The following is a 23,470-nucleotide window of genomic DNA, read 5'->3' as shown; positions in this document are numbered from 1 at the left end:
AGGGCACACTCACTGTAAACTCTGGTTCATTGTGTTGCATACAAGCTGTTTACACTTTATCCAGCTCTGGATTGAGTAGCTGGGATGGAGGAGGTCAATTTACTTAACCTTATCTAATTGAATGTTGTCACTGGATCAAAGGTCGCCACATTCCACACAGTCAGATCAAACATCACACAGTACAGTCACAACAATTGGCTACCCTGGATCACTTAATCAGGGGCTTGAAGTTTTATTCTCACAAATTAGAGGGGATAATGTCCAGACGGACTGTGGAGGGCCTGAACACTGTCTTCAGTTATGCACATTTGGATTAGTTAGCTTTAATCATACTGGTACTAAGAGGGTTTCCTCAACTTTCAAGCTATTTACAATTTACTCTATACATTTCTGTGCATAAAATTTGTTGCATAATCCTCGCCAAAGCTGCCAAAGATATCTTTTAATTTATGTTAAAGATTAAACCTTGTGATGCTTCATGATAAAATATACACATGTGCTGATGTGAGAGGCTGTAGTTTAGCAGATGCCCCATAATGGAGAATTTCTTTCTCTTTGCTGACAGAGACAAACATCAATTTGCGGTGGCTCCCTGTTCATCACGCCACTCAGTTTATCAGTGTCACTGTCTGTCTGTGAGCCATACTTCTGTCTTTCATCTCTCATTATTGCTGTTCCAGCAAGTGAGATCAACCACTACCTCCTCACATTATTAGAGGCTGGTTACTGATTCATACTCTGCCAGTCCTAAAGTCATATACAGGCTAACCAGAGTTCAGACAGATGCTGAATAGGCAGAGCAGAGCAGTACTGAAGCGAGCTGGCTGGGGTTCTGTGTCAGTAGCCAAACCAATATGTGTCTCGCCGCTTGAGTGCCCATCAGAAAACACGTGGTGGTCGTGGGAAGGGGATGAGAGCCCATTAGCTTCTACACAGCTGAGCTGCCGCGGCGCGTCTCCTCCCTCGTACCAAGCCCTCTCCTCACCTCTTCTCTCATTCCCCCAACACGGCACTCCTCCGCCTCCACTCCCCTATTTTATGTGCTCCGCACAAACTTTCCCAGGCTATGCTGTTGCCCAAATGAGTCTGTGTGCGCACAGTGCGCAAAGCTTAACCACACAGAACCATAGCAGTATCAGCTCTTCCAAAGAATACAAGGGAAATTAAAAATTAGTGCAGAAGGTGCATTCTCACATCAGGCAGCAGTGATGATAAAAAATGAGTTGAAAGGAAAGTGGTGTATAGGGTTAAGAAGGGGTAGGAGCTGATGTTCTTTGAAATCTCTTTGATGCTGATGTGGACATTATTACTGGAGAAGTACGTTAGATGTAAGTAATTAAGCTAATAGTTGTTGTAGGGTTCTGGGGGGGACGGCGGTGAGAGGCATTTCTCACAGCTCTCTCAGAATAAAAAAGGCAAAGTAATTAACAGAATCAGTCGGTAGGAACCAGACCAGGGGGGTGGGTTGAGTGAGGCTCAGTCAGGAATGGAATGTGACACACACCAGCTTCACTAATGTTGAATTCTCCCATACAACTGGCTTATGCTTACACACACACACACACACACACACACACACACACACACACACACACACACACACACACACACACACACACACACACACACACACACACACTTATTCACACAAACAGAACTCTCAATAGTACCAATTACAAGGATTCTTGAGGGGTTTTTTTAGGCTGGCTTTTGTTCATAAATGCTCCTGGCAAAGAGCACATTTCAGCATCATCTGTTAGAGAGCAATAGAAGGAAGTTGAAAATTGGACTCTGCAAGGTTTTGTTTGCCACATATCCTGGTCTACTGTTGTTCAAAGCATATTTCTTTCTGTCACTGAAAACCATTGTGATTTGTTGCAGTGACAGACAGACTGAAAAATGGATTCTCAGAGTCTTTATTGTATCGTCATGTATTTATCTCTTAAGAGTTCTGTAATTCTTCTTGTTTTGTATGTAGAGCTCTCATTTGTCTTCAAAGTCCTCCCACAGACCACACAGGAACATCACTGGCGTCATTTCCCATAAAAGAACCAACAGTCATGCTGTGATGACTAAGTATATGCAGGTTTGACCAGCAGAATGATTGGCAGCTGAAATTATTTAAAGATTTAAAGCTGCAGTCTGTAATGTTCTGCACCTTTCAACTGCATAAAAGATGACAAGAGCATGTTTTAGTGTTTGTACTGGTGATCCTCCACTGACCAGCTGTCTGTGGGTGTGTGTGTCACCAGAGTTTCTTTGCCAGTAGCTTTTCCTAGAGACTAGTGGTGATTTTTAATACACCACACTGAGCAGAACTAGTGTAGAGGTCATCAGTAAGTAACAAAAACAGAGTTTCTTTTTTTTATGGGGCATCTGTGCCAAAAGGTTCTTTGCTTTTTTTTTAAACTGAGGCAGGTGTACATTTTTAGTCCTCTTTGTAATGCAAGTGTCACATTTTTACAAGAACAAAATGCCAGCAGCATTAAGAGATGCTGAGCAGCCTGCTGTGCACTGATGTTTTCTTTTTTTTTTTCTTGTCACTATTACATTTATTTAGCCAGCTGGAGAAAGGGCAGGATATACACTACACCAGCCACATCCTAACATTAATGGATAGTTTAGTTTATCAAGTTCCCTGTTAGCTGCAGGAATGCAGCAGCTATTCTTGCTGCAGCAGACGTTAATGCCTCAGCTCTGTGAGTATTTATAAGTGTGTCAAACTAACACAATATTGATATGAAACTAATACTTGGAGGAACATTTTGCTCGCTGTGGGTCCACTAGTTAATCAGAAGTAAGTTAGACTCTTGTACGTCCAGCACATCTCTTTTGTGTATATTTTGTGTCATAGCAACCACAGTGTCATGATAAATAGCTAATAAAAACCACTGCACTCCCAAAGAGTTCTCAAATGTTCTCAGGTGGCTCTTTTGAAGAGTGTCTGGTTTTTTCAGCTGGCAAAACATGATTTAATGCACACGCCCCTTTAATGATGGGCAAACGCCTTGTAACTGTTTCACAGTACACTATGCTATAATGGCTCGAGGCAGCATGCACAAAGTATGGTTTATATCAACTTGACCCATGCTGTCTACCTCTGACCTGGGACGGGAGGGTCAGCCACTGATTGATCTGTGCCTTTTCTTTTCTCATTTTTGTGCAGGTTTCTTCTATTTCATTTAATATTTCACTTATACATACAAGACATATGACCTTAAATGTTTAGGCCAATTCCCTGGAACCTGTTGTGAGAATGTATGCTTTAGGTTTGAACTCTCTTCAGTTGCTTTTGTTCATTTGTTCATGAATGTCAGTCTGGAAAAAACTGTTTTAACTTTTATTTCCATGGTTAATCAACACCATATCTTCCCTGCACTTTATGTTGTTAAGTTTAACACTTCAACTTTGAGTGTGGCTTTTGGGATCAGGTATAAACATTTCAAAATTGGTTGAACGGCATTATGTAGAAACTAGTTCTGGCAGAGCCTAAATAAGCACCTATTCAGAACTTTACACACAAATGCAAATCAGTTCCAGATCCCTTCCCTGTTGTAGTGTTTTTTCCACTCCGTACCCTCCCCGTCTCCGTCACTATCTCTGATCTTTACCCTCCCTCACTTTGTGGCTTTTTCCTCTTTTTCTGTCCTGCACCCATGTGCTCTTCTGTTCCTGGTCCCAGAGTTTACCACCACCCCCAAAGTCTAGGCTCTGCTCTGCCCCACTTAACCTTTGTTCAATTGCCTGCCAGGCTGGGCAGGAATGTTAATGGAAGCTGTCAGTGGGACCTGATTTAAAAGGTTACTGGGAGCTCCAACCAGAGCAGCATCCAGTGACAGAGGCTCTGGCCCAGTGAGAGTTATGGTGTTGTGGGTGAAGAGAGCATCCTCCTCCCTTTGCCCCTCAGCCTCTCCTGGTAACTTGAGCCTTATTGTTTCTGAAGGCCAGGCAAGGCCTTGTGACTGGTCATCTCCAGCTCAACTAAACTTTTATTGCCAGTTGTCATTTTGACTCTGAGCACCTATTAATTTCTCTTCTGTGCCCGTTTTTACCATTGTTATTACATGATATAGTTTAGAGACAGGCCCAAACATGTCCAGTCACGACCTTAATTTCGTCACTTGTATGCTGATTTTTTTCCATGAAATGGCTTTCCATTTTGTAGCCTCTTAACTATATTTCAAACACATGTGTCAGTCTTTGTCATTCATTCTCACCATCAGCATTTTTAATGGCCATTAAAGCTCTCTTATTTCAGGGTGAAATAATAAAGGCTTAATTAGAGCCACCTAAAATCAAAGGGTTATCATTTATTATGACCCATCGACACTGTTTTGCTTTCTAGACCTATGTGAGAGGAAAAATAAGAGTGAGAGACAGAGAGAAATGCAGACGTACCATCCTGGTAACAGACTCTTTACCAAAATTAATAATGAAAACTATTTACCATGAAATATGATGCCGTGTTTTGAAAGCTGTGACTAATGTGAGTCTGTACTCACAGTGTGTAGTATCAGCATAAACTGTGTGGGCTGAGATTGAGGCCTGACACCCAACCTACAGGCTACATCTTTGCTTCTGTGTGGCTGAACTATACAGCCAAGGTGGCGACTTTGCTCCAAGGCTTTAGGCCTCTGTCAGTTCCATGGTTGACAGCACTATTAAGCCCTTACTTCTCTGGTATTTCTGGGGGAAAACAGACCAGACCTTTGACACTGGCGTCATACAATCTGAGTGTGAAACTGGTTTCATGTATATATGTATATGTTCACCTAAATATAAGCATGTCAGTGTCTTGTGTATTAGCTGTGTAACTTCCCAGTTACTAAAGGGCAGCAAATTTATCTAACTGGGGACATTTTGAATGCAGTGAGTTACATATAACCCAATCCTGTGGTCTGTTTTTGCCTGTGTATGCATGTAGTGTATAGATGTTTGTAAGTTTACTGGGTCTCCCTCATTATAGGTGTAGGCTTATTACTACGTGATATTTTTACATGGTATTTTCTGCTTTGCTGTAGAGTTTTTCATGAAATTTAAGATATTTTTTAAGATAAACATATGTGTTGTCTGAGATTTTGAAGCTGATGGAAAATCTCATCTCATGAATCCACAGCCTCCTGAAATGTTGACACAACGCTAGTGATATCAAAACAGTAGAGAGAGCTAGAATGATAACGGATGAGTGTATTTAAGCAGAGAAGGGGGAGAGGGGGTTGTGACAGATAACATGAGCAGAGGAAGTGAAGACTGCTGATTGACTGCTGAATGAGTCTGCTCTGTTTTAAAGTGTCACTGCGAGGCCTGGATTTTGGACAAGCAGAAGATTCCTGTCCAGGTGCAGACACTAAATTCAGCCGGCTTCTCCACACACGGAGAGATGGATGACTTGGCTGCATGTGTGGTGCGCTGCATGCAGTAGGCCGGAATTCATGGAGGCCTGTTACCTTGTGCTGAAAATTGGATATGACTGTGTGCTTATTAAAGACAGGAAATAAAAGCAGGTGTTTTTTTCAGTAAGTAATATCTAAGAGATATCTTGGAAACTGTAAATCATTATTTCTGATAAACAAATCATTGGTTTGTTGAAAGTAATAGAATCTCTGCAAGCTTGCCGTTGTTCACACTGTATCACATCGACTTTTATACAGTTTCAAGAGATTGGGTGACCTCCTCCTTTATGCAAAGCAGGCTTTTATAAGAGGAGAGCCTTTATTTCAAATGTTGCTTGAAAAATAAACTAGTACCTGAGCATGATCTCTCGACAGAGACCAGCTAGATTGTTTGAATCTGTGTTAGCTGGTCTTTGTTTTATGGGGGAGAGCACCATTATAAATGCATCAATACATGCTAACAGAGGGTCTGTGATCAGCGGAGCATTAATGTTGTCACAGCTTGTAATGTGGAGGTAAAAAACACATATTTAGCAACTGACCATAACATGCATTTCATTTTAGCTAATATTTTTAAGATTTCTTACTTCAAAGCCGAACCCTAACACACTACAGTACAAATTCAACACTTCATCCAGCAATTTGAAGTCAAAAGCCCTCAAAGAAACAATGTATTTGTGAGGATGGCATTGTTTTATAGCAGAGATTTGACACAAAAGGTGGATGGGGGTGTTTTTTTCCCTGGCCTGTATCTGGGGACAAAACTTATTTGTTATTTTTATTTTCAGGAAAGCAGCACCTTTTCAAGACTTTCAGAGAAACGTAACTTCTTGTGGATTTGTTGTAAATCCCTTAGGTGGCCTAACCGTTAGTTGACCCGAGGCTTGGTCACTATTACGCTCTAACATGAATCAGAAATATTACCCTCTTTCAGAATAAGTTATAGACTTTTTCTCCTTTATTCTAGCTATATCAACACATTGATCTAATTCTCATTTTCCCTCTGATTAATTGCCATGCTTTGTGACTGCACCATTGTCCTCCTGGTGCACTTTGCATATTTTTCACATGCTGTCACTTTACCGCTTGTTACAAATCATTAAAATTCAAAAGGAAAAGTCTTTTATCTGCGTGGACATGTGCAAATACTGAGCGCTGTGGTGAAAATCTGCACAAAACCATTGTGCTTTGGTGAGTGTGTCTGTGTTTTTTCTTACGCAAGTGGGTGTACAGATTTGTGATGTTTTTTGTTATAGAGCTTTGGCGGCTTTGCTATGTTCTCCAACATTACAGGATCATTAAATCACTCTCACCCTTTCTCCTCCATCTGTGTCTGACTGACAGAGACCCTGCCTTTATTAGACAGGGCCTAAATGAACAAGGCAGGAAAGTGACGTGTGACAAACCTTAAAGGGTGGAAGATCCTTATAGTGAACTAATAAACCAGGCTAATCTGTAAACCCTGTGATGGCCAACACTCTCCCACCACCTCTGCAATCTCCAAAGTGTTGGCAACGATCTTTCAGAGCCGCTGCTTCTGGATCCCACTTAGCCTCTAAGCCAGCCAGCCAGTCGCCCTGTCAGTCCAATCTGCGCAGTGCGTCAGTTTTGTTTAAGAGTCTCTTTAATGCCCGTTGATTAAAGTGTCAGAGGTCATACCAGTCCACATTTTGTCTGTGTGTGTGCATGTGCGTGCGTGTGTGTGTGTCTGTGCGTGTGTGTGTTTGGGGCGGGGGCAGTGTGATAAGTAGCAGATGGGGGAGGTTCAGCAAAGGGACCTTATCAAGTCACATGGTGGATTTTTGATTCAGTAGAATTGCATAAAGTGTTGCATCAGGCCCTAGACATGTTTTTCGATCGTAGTCTTTTAGACTTACTTTAGTACTGTAGTGAATGTACTACACCTATCCCAGCCATAAAAAAGCTCTATCTAGTTATAAAACTGTATACCAAGTGTGCTGTTTGTGATTGGTGGATATGCTTTTGTTGAATAATAAACTCCTTCATTCTATATTCAGTATATCCAGCTGTGACTGGCAACTTTATATGTGTAGAAATCATTTATGTGGGCTACCGTATTGTTTTTAAGTATGCTAATTTTTGCAATGCTCTTTTCGTAACAGTAACAGTTGATCCACTGCACATGCAGTTCAGCTCATTTCTGGCACGGCGCAGTTCTGTTATGTCCACTTCTCTTGTCTTGTAACCCTCTAACCTCTGACGGTCAATCATTCCAACCCCCTGCAATGGCTTGCTTACACTGCTGTTCACACCTCTCTTATCAGCCACCAGTGCTTTTCTGCTATCACAAACCTTCACTGGAGCTTCCTCTGCAGCCAAAGGGAAACCAAAACAGCCAGAAAGACTAAACCAGTGTTCAAGAAAGACACTATTTCAAAATGAGATTCATGTTTGGTCTCCGTACATTACATGGTGCCCATTAGTTCTTAGGTGGTCTCTCATTTCAGAATTTTAAGGCTTCCATAATCTGTCTTCTTACCTAAATCCAGTGTAATTTAGTGTAATCTAATGTAATCTAGGGATTTGGGGTGAAATGACCTTGTTAAAAAGAAGATGCCTTATCCTGACAATCAACAGATCCACTGAGCTGGTGCCTTCACAATAGGTGGTAGGATGAACCTGTGGACACAAAGTAGTCTGACAGAGAGCTACTGGGGTGTCAGAGATGTAGAGGGGCATTTCAGAGGCATGGATGAGTCCCCCTGCACTTATCTTGGTGTGAACACGGGGTCATCCTTGCCAGGGGAGGGAAGGAGCAGTGGGGTGCTGGAGACGGTTGTCGGACAGACAGTGGTTAGATAGTCTCGCTCCATTACCACTGCTTCATTGCATACTACATATTTAAACCTTCTTCTAAGCTCACCTGTAGTAGGTCCATCTGTGTCAAAAGTCCAGCAGTGAGTTTCAGATTTACTTTTTCTTTGTGAATATGGACCAAATACCGTAACTGATCCTGAATCCTTTAAATAGATTCAGAGTGAATTATGACAAACCTGTTGTGTGATTTATTATGAATCATGCTAAACGTTACTCTGAGCTCTGTATACAAATGATAAACAGAGATCACAGAAAGATGAGTAACCACTGCAGCAGACCGTCACAGAGTTCAAATTCTACACTTTATGGACCGTGAACGTTTGTTCCTGAAACATCAGCTTAATAAACACCACTTGGAACTTGAAAACAGCGCAGCATCACGGCCGTTTGTGGTCTCCAGTTTAATCCATGTGAGTAATTACTAGCAGCTTTTGAGGTGAACACACAAAAATGTCACAGAAAAACCAATTACTGTGTGAGAGTATAGACAAGCTCTAACACGGAGTAATAAGTGATCTGTTTTTATACTTAATAAGTAATTGTTTAAATTTTGCACTTTTTTTTTTCGTCCAAAGATTTTTACACTTTTGTGTGTTTGCGTGACTGTACTATGCTGAACTGTTTATTGGCCTTGCTTTGTCAGAATGACACAGCACTGGGTGGGGTGAGTGTGAGTTTAGTTCAAATTGGCTGCATTTTGGTTGCGAGTTCTTCAGAAATACTAGACTTTTATGTTCGTGTGTGTTTTTGCATTGCCACATGTGTTACATTGGTCATCAGGCTCTTCATCCTTGTGGCTTGCCCTCTGCAAGCTCCCATAGCCAGGGGGGGAAACGGTATGAGGCAGATACTGTGGAGTTCAGTATGGGCTGTAAGGGCAGACAGGCGGGCCAGCGTGTGTACATATGTGCTGGAAGATTATTGTACACACATAAAATGGGAATATGATCCAAAATGTGTGATAGAAAAGCAAAAGTAAATGATATTGTTACTATGAAATGGGTAATTAGATTTCATGTGTCCTGTTAGCAAAGTATATGCTCTGACTCAGTCTTGTTATTTGTTGTCTTTTTATGTACAGTGGTAAATGAAGTGCTAAGAGGGCAACTAACCAAACAAATCTACACAACTGTGAGTTAACCACAGACGAAATGTTGTGGTCGGCAGGTCAAACCAACGATGGTGTGGAAAGCAATAGCCCAGAAGTCTTGTTCTGCAGTGATTTCCTGACAAATATCTTCTTTAGTAAAAATATCTCCAAGTAAGTTTAAAGAATGGGTCACTTAAAAGATACCGGAGCGCCTCCCTCTGGGATCTGTGGTTTTAGTGGGGCAGCTCTCTGGGAGGCCGATAGTTCTCATTTGAGTTTGTTTCACATCTGTGTTTATCTGCATCACTATTCAAAGAGTGGTGGCAGACAGATATATTTAGTAAACTGTCCAGATAAAGGTTTTTTTTTTCTAGTTTAGTTTCCTGAACTGAAGTGTTTGTTAAAAAGTGGAAAAGTCATGCGTGTAAATGAATCCCAAGCATTTTTAGCTTACGTGTGATTGATATCAGGGACGTCTTTGACCGTTTTTCTCTTTTTTGAGCAGCTTGCTTTTGTTTGTCACTCCGTGGCCTTAATCTTATGTGTTATTTCCTCCTGTCTTAATATTTGTATATATGCCATAGAGGTCCTTTGTACTTTGTCCATTCTTCATATTTTTTTCTCCTTCATCTTTCTTTTCTTTTCTTTTTTTGATAATTTGACTTTGCTCTTGCCATTTCGTTTTTCCCTCATTCATCTCTCCGACCCAAACTTTATTCCTTTCCCTTCAGTTATCACCCCCGTGTTCCCTGTTCTGCTCTCCCTGCTCTCACTGTTGTTTATGAGAAACTCTTTCTGACCTTTTCCACGTCCTTGTTACATCACTGCCCCCTTGTGGTGTTTTGTCTCGCTTGAGAGCTCCCCACTGTCAGTTTGATGGTACGCTACAGTCAGCGAGTTGAATGTCTTGAGACCGACTGTTCAGCCTGATTAAAATAAAGCTGAAGTGGTATTTAATGGGGCCAAGTGTGGATAACATAGGCAAGTCCGTGAAGCGTTAAGGGGTTTAATAAAGACTTACTTAAGGGTAATTAAATCATTTCTTTAAAACCCGTAAAATTATTTTAAGGGTAATCAAACAGTCATTGCAATGAAATGTTTTTGATATGAAGAGAAAAGGCTGACAAATAAGTAGGCAAGAAGACCAAATTACTGGTAATGTCAAAAAAAACCTTTGATAATAATTTACATACAAAAAGCTGTGTTATTCAGGCATAACATGAAAATCACTGATGCATTAAGTGCACAAAACCAATCTCATCTCATTCCAATCCAGTGCAAGCTAGCAAACCTTTGGTCCTCGTATTATTGTGGATATTACTTTGGCTCACACCTCTAACTTTGCACTAGTTTAAACAAGAGGTAGTAGACACAATCATGCAGATAACCTTTGCATGATTATGTCTGACATTATGTGTGACTTTCACTGAAACCATACGGCACCTTATAAATGTGCTACGTGGAAACGCACTCAAACATATCTTGTGTTTGCTGTGTATATTTGTGTGTGTGTGGCTGGCTGCACGCTCATGCAAAAAATGTGTAAATGCACAAAGCAGGAGGAATGTAGCCATTCAGAATTCCTCTCCTCTACAAATAAATATTTGGTGATGACAATATTGGAGATTTGTTAAACACGAGTAGGGTAATTTTCTAGTCAAATAAACCTCAGCAGTAGTGGTGGTGGTGATGTGGGGTTGGGTGGGGGGGGACCAGATGTCTGACGGCAAAAAAATAGAGAATGATAGAGTGGTATATGCTTATGAAGACAAGTGGAGAGAACAATAATAATTATGAGTGAATATTATTGAGTCTGAAATAATAATGACAATGTTTGTGGCGTTTTTAGTTACATTAGCCAATGTTGCAGGTGTTCTCGCTAGGATCTTTGACTTTTGAAAATTTCAGATCTTCTAAATATAACAGTTTTTGTTTCTTGTCAACTGAGGCCTTTGTACAACTTTCATAAAATTATTTTTACTGTAAGGTTACTTGTTCACTTGTTCTTTCACAATAAATTTTGAAACAGTGTCCACATTAAGTTAATTTAATAGCTTCGAGCATCTCTTTCATAAGTTTGGTCTTGTTTTATTTACAAAGCCATGTTTTTTTTTTAACAATCATAAATATTCCTCAGTAAAATTATCACTACTTGAGATCACTGGCTAGAGTTCAAAGTGATATTACTGTAGTATTTTATGAAATCTGAACCAGACATGACTTGAAAGTCTGGTACAGAAATTGAACTTTTTGAACTGCAAACTGCTTCTCAGGCTAAACGTCATTTAAATGTTAGTTAACTTTTTAATGTAAATTAAAAAAAAAAAACTTTCTTTTTGCCCACTGTAATTTATATTGGTCTTTTACATCATTAGAAACAAGATGTTAAAATTCAGCTTTTGTCCTAAGGTTTTTGATTGAACAGAGTAAATGGACTTTTTTCTTAAGGAGTTCTCACACACATACACATAAATTCACTAAATCATAGAGCAAGTTTGAGTTTTTATCAGGCTCTTGCAATTAACCTGCTTCATTCACGTCAAGTAACTCGTTGTAGGTCAGCAATATAACTTTGCTTAAAATTGTCATATGTTTCTATGTTTCTATGAATCTTTTTAAAGCTTTGGAGTTTCTCTAAAATCTCACTAAAGGTTTTTAAGCTCCCTTTTTGCTTTGTCCTGTGTGGCTTCCCTTATGATATGCTAAACCAAGTGGCGACTGGACCGCATACTGCACCCTGTGTGAAAGCAGTTTTACCCCAACACTTCCCAAAGAATCCTCAAGACTTGCAGGTTAGGCAAGACAAGAAATGAATCTAGAATGACTGAGACGGCCCTATTGGTGTCCAGGCTACATCATCTGGTTCAGCTCAGCACAAAGGTGTGGTGGCTGTAAGTGCAAGTTCTCAGTGAACTTTGTATTTTGTGGTGTAGAGGAGGAGAGCCACCCAGCAGAGAAGTGTTGTTTACTTCGCTTGTCTTTTGAACGAATGGCATGAAGTAAAGGTTGACTGGCAATTTGAGAATTGTGTGTTGTTCGGTACCCTTTTACCACAGTTGTACATTACCTTGCAAGATACATAATGTGTTATGTGCGTGCCCCTGTCACAGCTCCTTTGTGGTTGACAGCAATAGATGTAATCAGATGAACTAAAGTATTTGAAGCAGGTCATATTGGGGTGAGCCAGCAGTTTCACAGATTATGTCCACACTCCCTAACTTTATGATGCGTTGGAATGAGAAGAAACCTAAGAGGGCTGGAGAGAGGTGAGGAGCAGAGGGCAGGCTTTGCATCTGAAAACCCTAAACATGAAAAGTTTATCTGGAGATGTGATCAAAGTTAGCTACGTGTGTGATCTTTTCACATTTAAAAATGTACATCTGTACCAGCAGTTATCTTTATTTATCAGCATTTATATAAACTTTTGCTTTTTAATCTGTGGGCATCCATGGAACTTTAAGGCATACACAGTATATAAGTCTGTCTACCAAGAACAGGCCATTGCCAGACCTCACATTATAACTGGGTGTATGCAGCTGTGTAATATAATGTAATGAAGCATTTTTGAAAATGTTTAGCTCATTATACCCAAAGGCACATAAGTAATCAGTTCTGTAATGCCGACTCTTAGCCTCATAATGCCCGTTGGTTATGACTCAGCAGCGAATGAGTAAACATTTAAATGTGTTTAAGAAAAGGTTTTTTATTCACAGTGAGTGAGCACCACTCGTGCCCTGTCCAGATGTTCTCTACCTCAGCAGAGGACCAACAATGCGCTGGCCCTCACATACACTGGTATGGTCTGTAGTGTGAGGCAGAGAGATCTGTCACATGGCACGATAGCCTGCGTGCCTGAGGAGATGCCAGGGTTTATTTAAATAGCAATTCTAGTTAACGTTTTTGAAAGTGAGAGTAGCGATTTATTGTTTAGCTGTGAGTCTGTCAGCGAGATTCTTATTTCATGACTTGTCTGATAAGTCCAAGAAAAATAAACCTGCACCTGAGCTGGGTTTATAGGGCTGCCTGACGTCAGGTCCATTATCCACAGCATTGACTGCATATTTTTTTATTCCACTACATTCTGGAGTGTGTGTGTCCATGTGTGGTGATACCTAATGTCTGGTGTAGTGTAAGTGATATTTTACCCCTCCAACAAGATACATAAAGTAGATGTGTTCAGTAACTGCCAAGCATGTTCCTGATAAAGGATACAGCATTTAAAACTACATGTAATACTACTGACTACATGTAGTTACACGAGTAATCTGGAATGATATTTCGAAAAATGAGTTTAAAGCTGAGAAAGAAGCTCCACAAAATGAAACCATAAATCAAATCCACTCTTTTAGGACATACTAGGTAAATATGGCTTTTATATTAACTCTAAAGCCCTGTCTGAAAAAAATGTTATGCATTTTGCAATGCTTGTGTAAATTATGATTATAGTTTGTGTTCCTCATTGTTCCTGACTTGGAGCTTGAGCCAGGTATGTGACATCATGAGGGTAAGGTTCATGTCTCGCATGCTTTGCTTCAGCAAAGCTCCTATTTTGCAACAGTATCTTCTGTTTGATCTAACATTGTTTCAGCGTCCTGACCTCACAGCAACCAAAACACAAGTTGAACAGAATCTTTTAAAGTTAGGTAATGCACTGAGGACCCTTGTTGACCATCCCTTGGGCTTTGAAAGAGAGATCAGTTCATTTGAGCCTGTTGTCTGGTCTTTATTACTCCGCTCCTCTGGAGCTCAAAGAGTTTACTAGCTGCACCCAGCTCAGGGGTGGGATTCCCAAAAGCACATCATCACCAGATTCATATTAGCCCGTCTTCTTACAGTGAAAGTAAGACAGTCTTAACACTCAGATAATGTTTCCCCTCGCTTCTGGGGAGGGTTAGGTAGATAAGTTGCCAGCGAATGAGAACAGGATTGCAAAGACTGTTTAATGTAACATAATGCTCTTAATTTTTAACACAGTTACTTATTATAAAGAAAACAAAATGAATCAAAGTCATTCCAAAATGACACACTGCAAAAAAAATAATAAAAAAAAAAAGTAATTCTGGCATTGAGACCACCTGCGAATACATGAAGTGGAAAGAGGGTTAGAGTACTTCCTGGAAATCAGCATGGTCTTTTATAATTATTGTTTCACAATAACTCATCAGCTACCTGAGGTTATAGAGCCTGCCTGCAGGTGAATGTATGATTACTGGCAGTCAAACATCACTGCAATTATTTTTTTCTGCTTTATATCACAATTAGCAAAAGTGAAGGCTGCATTTGGCATTGTTTTAGCACTGTTGCAATATAAACAGATTTTTGTGTTATTATATGGTCTTTACCTCACAATCTAAAGCATCTTGACTTGATTGTTGTTGTAATTTGGCGCTATATAAATGAAGGTGAATCTAATTGAATTTAATTGAAAAGTAGCTGGCATGTGTCAGTTGTTTAAACCATCTCTTCTCTTGTGTGACATCAGCATCCACAACATTTCCATGATGCTGACGAGTAAAATCCTAGGACCCTCTTTCACACATTTTCCATGCTAAAGTCTTTATGCAGCAAAAAACAAAAATAAGCAAAGAAGTGGAAACATGAAACTAATGACTTGCTCCCACTGCTAGACCCTTTTAAAACTTTAGGTACTACACCCACAGATTATATTGTAATAGTTAATCTGACATTTATCTCAGAGTCATCATCATATTCATCAATTCATCTGCATCTTGACTTGTTTATGGAAGAAATTTCTTTACACCAATGGTCCAAAAACTGAATTAGAATCATTTGCAACCTAAGCTGATTTTAATTTTATCAAAATATGAAATCTCAATGTATGTTGTGTATTAACCATGGCAAAAAGATGGATGCTGTAATTTGTCTGTGGCCAGTGTGTACCCCGTTGTACGTCATCTAAGCCTCACAAAAATAATACTTCAAGTCATTAAAAGTATAGCATGAACTTGCCATTAATGCATAGATAGTATAAATAGGATGAGATCGTTGTGAGGCTCCTGCTATCTGTCTGTGTTTGCCTGTTTATAGTAAAAGTCTTTAAAGAAGTGCAGAACAAAGAGAAGTAGTCAGAAGAGTAAAGGAAGACATGAGTAATATCAGTTTGTGGTCAGCTTGTATTTAGCAAATCTCCCCTCACTTCCCATCCTATGTGAGTGATGCTTGGAGTTGAGGGAGGACTTGTAGACTCAGGGGATAAAGGTTGATAATCATGTTCAACCAGTGGAACTCCTTTGATGTGGATTGTGTTTTTTTCCTCTGAGGCTCTCTGCCTGGACTCATCCCCTCCAGCAGCTGTGCACTGGGCAGCCAGCTGTCCGGGGTGAGACAAAAAGGGCGAGTGAGTGAGTGTCCTAAGGTGCACACACACTCTGCTGGCCGTGTGTGTGTGTAAACAATACTTGCTTATGACAATAAATGAATATGAATGAATGTTACATACTGTTGAGATACCAAAAATGTACACTTGCATGCCCACCATCCAACACTAATTTCCTATTTCACGTTCACATACAGAGCATGCACACAGACAAGGTTTAGCAGTACAACGTGCAGGTGCCTTCTAGCATCGACCACTGTTATTGTAATGGGCAGCTCCCCACACAGCTTAGATAGAATGTGTAGACATAACAGTAAAGATGAAAGCAGGATGAAAGAGAGATGGTATGACCTTGCACAGCATGACAGTAGATTAAAAGGAAGGTATGCTGTTGCCAAACTTTAAGGCTCGCCTTTTAGCCATACAATTCGTTAACCTCGACAGGTAACTTCACCCTGGGCAGAGTACAGTCTGGGATGGATGGTCCTGTATCACAATACCAGCGCGATCATTTGCAATTTATTGTTCGACAAGATGTTTTTGACCCTTTCTCTTTGAGAAATGAGAGCAAATTTAAACTTCTTCTTTAGCGTACTCTCAATCTTTTTTTTTTCTCGTAAACCTTCTCTTTTTCTCTCTCACTGCCCCCTCTCATTTCGTTCTACTGCCTCAGGCAGTTGTGTTCATTAACCTTGGATGTAATTATTTTTGTTTTAGTCTCATATTGCTGACATTTCAACTCAGGGGCTCCTCAATCAGGATTAACCCAAACCGCAAGAAATCACACTTCACAGCCTTTTCTTACAGCAGTGCTTGTTGCCTCCAATTTCAGTCAAATTAAAGGTTTATTTTACCTAGCCGTTTTTTTGTAATTTTTTTTCCACTCAGCCCCTGTACCGTGAGAAAACAAACCAGACTGCTTGCCTTTGATTTGCTGGTTGCTAGCGACTTTCTAACTATCCCCAACTCTCTTTTTCCCTTTGTAGGGACAAAGCAGTCCTCTGTACAAGTGCCGCTACTAAAGATTGAGATCACGCAGGTGGCAGTAGTATAACAAGCTGCTATGGAAGAAACTTCCCTCATATATTTACTTACCGTGCAGCGTTAAACTTGTAGTCTGATGCTGGTGATTAAGGTTGCTGCTTTCTGAATTTTACACAGTAAACACATTATTTTTTTCCCCTGTGTGTTTAAATTTGTGGTTTTCATATGATTAAATAATGCATCTGGTCCTGCACAGCTGGTAGGTAAATATTCGCTGTAAGTTATGCATGTGTTTCAGTGCACTATAATGTGTGTGTGATATAAAGCAAAAATATTGCATACATACTTGGCCCCCTCAGAGCAGTGCTTTCCTCACTTTGCCTTGGGGGCCTTTAGGTCCACAGGAACCCTCAACTCATCTTCCTGCCCCTGGGGCTCTTAGTCTCAACACAGTAGTAATAAACTATCATCACTCTGAGTCAAGTGTGCGTGTGTCAGCCAGACTGTTACTACAAATGTGTGTGTGCAGCAGTAGTCATAGACCAAGCAGTAGTTGTATAATCTCATCACTTTGAGTGGTCCTCTGGGGGTCCCAGGCTCCTCTCGCTGTGTGTGGTTTGACCTCTCATGGCCTTCCAGCCCCCCACATGCCCATTAGATAAACAGGCAGTAAACACAGCCAGCCCCGGCACTGCTCTCTTCCCTTCACAGCATATACAAGACCTGCAGATGAAAGGACTCGTTCCCGACACTAATAGCCACTAGACATTAGCTCCCATCAACCTCCTCTGGCTCATAATCAAAAGTTGAGCCACCATATTCATAGGGTTTCTAATAATAGTAGACATCTTGAACTCTGAACTTGAAATGTAAAATTGTTACTCCCTCAGGTATGACCCCCACCCCCCCTCCCCCTGGAAACTAACAGCACAGAAGTTTAAAAAAAGCTAAGTGAGTCCTGGTCAGTTCGCATAAATTATACAAGTGAACATGTCTGATTTAGGAGGCTGTGTGAATACAAACAATTTATATATAAATGATACATTTTATTATAAATGCAGGCCCTGGGTACACTGGCATGTTGAAGTTGGGGGTAAAGTTGTTTTCGTTAGCTTATCAGGCTTGCAACTGTATCTGGAAAAGAGCAGGTCGATGTAAGGCCACAAGATTTATGAAGGTGTGAATCGCGCAATAACATGGTATCACAAGAAAATATATCACAACCTATTTTCTTGGCAATCTTGGTGTGAGCAGTAAATGTGTGGTGTGGATTCTATCCAAATATTCCAAATCTTGGTCTATATTAAGTTTGCTTTAGCTAATGCTATCATAGCATGTAATACTGAACAGATATGGCTTAGAGGTAGTTTTCTTGTTGTATTATCACAGTTATTTTAACATTAATGTTATAATAAATGGTCTGAGTATTTCAGAAACTTCTGAAACTGGAATTTTCCCATGCAGTTGTCTCTAGGGAGGGGTCTAAAAAAGAGAAACTATGCAGTGAACATCAGTTCTTTGGATGAAAATGGTTTGTGCTGATAAAAACTCAAATGGCCTTATGTTCTACTGCATGAAGTATGCAGAAGAGCATCGCTGAATGCACAACATATCAAACCTAGAGCAGCAGAAGATAACTTTATAAACTATATTTTCCACATGCTCAACAAATTGAAAAATTTGAAGATTTGATAAAACAATATTGCCTGCTTGAGGAGTCTGGATTTCTCCTGCAACATCCAGATGGTAGGATCAGAGTTTGGCATAAACAGTGTGTCCGGGGCTGGGCGCTCAGGTATGTACCAGCTCACTCCCGGTGACTACTTGGCGGGGCCTGGCGCCTGCTGCTCGGTCAGGCCTCTTCCGGGGCGCGGGGGGCCCTCGGGCCTCCGGCCTCTGTGCCTGCGGCTCGGTTCACTCTGGCACAGCTGGCTGCCGGCAGAGCCGGCGGGCACGCCGGTGCAGCCCCCTCTAGCTTCTGCCCGGTGGCTACTGGGTGACCCCTCATCTGGGGATCCTCAGCCCTTCCCATGAAGGTGGCACGGATGCCCCTCCGGTGGTCCTCCTTGGGCTCTTGCACTCTGGGGCCTCTGGATGTCTGGGGCCTGGATCTCCTCCATGCCTGCTTCATGCCCTGGGGGACGGGGCTATGGCTCTCTACATCCTCTAGCAGACCATTACATGGGGAAACCATTTGAATACAAGCGCGCCGATCCACACAGGTGTGCACATGGGTGTTCACTACTCGTAGACTTAAATCACACCTTTCTTGGCTGCTACTTCAAAGCACATTGTGCGCTGTCTGTCCTGCGTGCTGCACAACAACATTCAATATTTAGTATTTACTGCTGTTTTCACTTAGCTAGATTAATGCGATGGTGTTGTGTATAGTATGTTGCATTGTTTTGTTTTGTTTTTTGCTTGTTTTCTATTCTTTTTCTCTCAACAGGTGATCCCGGAGATATTTTTTCTTCCCCCCTTTCTCACTGTCCCTCTCCCCTTCTGTTTTTCTTTTCCTTCCTCTTTCTTTCTCCCTCTCCTATCCCTCACTCATGTCTGTCCCGTCTGTAACAACTGAAAATAAAATAAATAATAAAAACAAAGGTCGATCAAATGGACCAATACGGCAATGCCATGATGATCCATTTGGCAAAATAAATCCATTGGGTATCCTTGTTGGTCTTCAGACAACAATTCTGACGGCTAAAGAACCAAATGGGACAGGCGAAAAAAAAGAAAAAAAAAAAAAAAAAAAAAAAAAAAAAAAAAAAACAGTGTGAAAGCACATCCTGCCTTTTATCAACAGTTCAGGCTGCTGCTGCTGCTGCTGCTGCTGGTGTGATGGGGTGAGGGATATTTTCTTTGGACACTTTGGGCCCTTTATTAGTACCAAGTGAGCATTGTTTAAGCGCCCCATTCCCACCTGAGTACTCTTGCTCACCATGTCCATGCCTTCCTGACTACAGTGTCCTCATCTTTTCATGGTCGCTTCCTGCAAGATAACAAATTATTTCACAATACTTAAATGATCCAAAAATCATCAGGTCGCAAGCCAGCAAAGAATCTTTGGGTAGAACGGGGAGATTTGAATCACGGATGTGCAGGTGCCAAATGTGCAGCAACTGTGTGACGCTATCATATTAACATGGACCAAAATCTCTGAGGAATATTTCCAGCACCTTGTTGAATCTATGCACACAGTGAAATAAGACAAAAGGAGGATAACTCATGGCCAGAGAGAGTATTTTATCCCGTCTGTTTTTATCAGCTGAAAAACAAATGGAACAAGGGAAATGAGTTGTCACCATGGCATGGTTATGTGTTCATAGACATAAACCAGGATCTTAGTCACATTGAGTATGTGTCCTTTCAACTAAGAAGGTGTCTGTGTCCTTTGCAGCTTTGAGGCTGAAGGATAAAAGCAGCCTATTTTGCAATTGCTGCTGCTACTTTTTTACCTTTAAAGACTTGTCTCAGTTATCTCATCTGAGTTCCCTCCCTTTCTCCTTTCACTCCCTCCATCTCCTTTCTCTGTCCCCTTTTCCCACCCTCATCTTCTTCATTGCTATCATCCCCCCCTCCCCCACCCCCACCCCCATCTTTCTCCCCTCTCTATTTTTCCCACTGGTCTGCAAGAAGCTGATCTGAAGAGCATTTCAAATGTGTTTAGAGTAGCTGATTCATCGCTGCTTTTGTGCCATGGTTTGTTAATGTAGGGCAGCTGATTGTAGTTTGGAAGTCCTGTGTCGCAGGTGGCTTAAGCATCCTTTATTTATGCGTGTGTGCAAAAGTACATGCCTGTCTGCATGTGTGACGTCTGACTGTATTTAATAGGGCTCTGGTGGGTATAAACACTTCTTCTTTGTCATCAGTGTGTGTGTGTGCAGACAGGAGTGACATCCTCCAACAACAAAACACACACTTGGTCTTTACTTTCCTGTTGGTGCTGAGTGTTCAAATCATGGCTTCATTCAGCAGTGGATAATAACAGGCCAAAGGTGATTTCTCTGATGCTCCAGGAAACACGCACGCTCAAAACTACATGTCTTTACTGTCATCTAGATGTCTTTTCATGCAAGGGTGAAGGTTTGGGGTTTACCTTATATGCCAGTGAGAGAATATTAGTCAGTATGTCTGTCATAATCAACCAAAAAGATTCCCAGTATACCACATTAGCCACAAGCTTACTGTTCGAAAACATCATCATGTGTCTAAAACAGCCGTATATAATTTTTCTTCACTTTAATGTCGTGTCTTGGAATATTTTTCAGCATCTGCTAGCTTCTAATTGTTCAGTTGTAATCATCCTATCTCTGCTTGAGCTCATCCCTCATAGCGTTGACACTGCAGTGACCCCCTCCTGGATAAGGAAATGCAGCCAATCAGAACTAGCATTTCAATATACTGTACACCCATTCATCCCCCTACCCATGCAACCCTGCATAGCAGCAAAAATAGCTCATCCTGAAACCATTAGACCAAATTGCTAAATGGTTCAAATGTGCAACCACTTAAGACTATGTCTTTAAGAGTAGTAATCTTCAATCTACTGTGGCAAGCAAGAAGAGGATGGGGTGGATAGTCAGATGGGGAACTAAGAGGAGCAGAAGATGAAACTAATGAAAGAGAGAGTGAAGAAGGGGTTAAGAGATATTAACTGTTCTGTATAAACAACCCCGTGTTTCTCTTTATATTCCTCTATCCAGCTTTTGTATTCATCATTCAGCTGTAGGTGTGGAGTGAAAGTATAAGATTGGACTAATGGGAAGTACTGGAGTTAAGAACAGAGCATACTTGCGTATACATCTTTTATGTCACTGATTCCAAGTAGATAAAAGTGAATTATGATAAATTAAAAGCACATATTTTCATATAAAGACTGTATTCAGAATAAGTGACAAATTATCAATTTCATAATTTTAACACAAAGTGTTACACTGATTGCTTGGCAGCTGTGAAGTAGAACTGAGACTAACTTTAACTGCTTGTTGCAAAGCCCCGATCCACTGGCAAACATGCTGATTTGTTCTCTGTAAAAGCACATGTTTAGTAAATTAATAGTCATATAATTGACTTGAGTGAACTTATTTGTATCCACTAAAGAAAATCCCAGTTTTCTCTCTGTGTGCTAAAGGATTTTACGTTGTATTTTGTACAATCTACCAGGAAGAAATCCCCCAACCCCCCAACAATTTCTGGCAGCAGCTGTACAGATTTCTTTGGAATACAGTAGCAACATGAGCAGTAACCAACTGAGCATCCATGGAAAACACTTTTTAATGCTTGCTGTGTTCTCTTATTATTCTCTAAGGAGTGTAATGTAAAAATGTCTCATCAGTGACTCTTATCACCTCAAGTGCTGCCAAAATGAAAGAGTATTTCAAAGGCACTAAACTTCCTTCATGGAGTAAATTGACAATGGCTTGACAGAAATATTCAGAGTAGCTGAGTGGATGACAGCCATACCAACATACAGACAGATACAGACGATCGTCTACATATTACTATGCTAATCTCCGTTTCTGAAAAGCAGCATTCCCAGCTTCCCAAGCGACGCAGATCTTAGGCAGAAGACTTTGATCTGTCACTGAGATCATTACTTAGTCTACTGAACTGACAAGAGGCCAAGCTGAGCGACTGGGGGAAACTAAGCTGCAGAGAGTTGGAAAGGCTTGAAAGTAATAAAGGCAACATTTTGTCCCTTATTTTCTGCTCTTTAGAAGGCTGAGAGCTGTGAAGTGAGCTGAAGGGGAATAACTGGAGAAGATGGGGCTGGGTGTTTGTCATCTGGATGTTTGTTCCAAATCCAAAACATAGTTGGATTATAAAGCGGGTCAGTTTCTGTACAGAGAGACAAAAAGGCCATCCCACTGCCAGATAACTGATACACACACATACACGCACACACCCACACCCACACCCACACCCATAGGATAGATGGTGGACTGAAGGTGACCTGCACATTCCTTGGGAAATGACTTTCTTGTTGTTGCTGTTTGTTGTACACATACAAGCTATTTAGTTCTTCTGCTCTGTGCTACATATTGCTTTCAGCTTCACGCTTACTTTGATTTGTGAGCATCATTAAGAGTTGCTGTGTTTTTGACATGGAGGCTGTTTCCAATTTTTTTTTTCCCCGGGTTGTTACTATTTGTATGAAGACTGGCCTACATCATTACTTGGCAATATGCTTCCTTTTTATGGACATTATTAGCCTCGAGAGTATAACATAATTGCAATTTCACGTAAACTTAACATTTTGCCATTTGCAAATAGCCTTTTCAATTTGTTAGTGTAATTCATATAAAATAGTTGGAAGCAACCCCACCTAATGGCAGACATTAACATGCTTTACTCCCCCTTTCCTCATGACAAACTGAAAGAACTCGGCTTGAACTGCAGAGAAAGCCCATGAGCCAACTAAATGATAGCAGTGATAAGGACTTTTCAAGGTAAGTATGCAAAACTCAAGCTTTCTGTGGGAAAGCAGCAGCAGAAGCAGAAGTCTGTTTATTTTAATGAGCTCAGAAGTGTCTCTCCTGTTCCCCTTACATTATACTGGGGCTCATTTAGAGTTCACACAGTGCACTGTATGTCCATGATGGATATGGTAATGATACATTAATGCAATCAGGACCAAGTCTGTTTTGTCTCTCATTAAGAAAGCTAGCTATCTTGCTGACAAGGGCCAGGTCACATTTGGTCGTGACTATAAGCATTTTCTATTGGTGAGAGAGACCAGGAAAAGAGACAACAGCTGGAATACTCCAAATCAGGGCTGGTTAGGTTTCAGTAGTGATATAGGCACCAATTGTGCTGTGTCTGGTT

General features: G+C 40.8%; 1 protein-coding gene across 5 annotated transcripts in view; it reads left to right on the top strand.

Annotated features, from left to right (window-relative positions):
• vps13b (vacuolar protein sorting 13 homolog B) overlaps positions 1-23,470 on the top strand; it is a 317,427-nt gene that overhangs the window by 92,521 nt on the left and 201,436 nt on the right. The window lies entirely within an intron of this gene.

This window comes from Neolamprologus multifasciatus, chromosome 11, assembly GCF_963576455.1.
Source record: "Neolamprologus multifasciatus chromosome 11, fNeoMul1.2, whole genome shotgun sequence".
Taxonomy (NCBI): Eukaryota; Metazoa; Chordata; class Actinopteri; order Cichliformes; family Cichlidae; genus Neolamprologus; species Neolamprologus multifasciatus.
The sequence above is the reverse complement of the archived record's forward strand: the minus strand, read 5'-3'. Positions and strand labels throughout refer to the sequence as shown.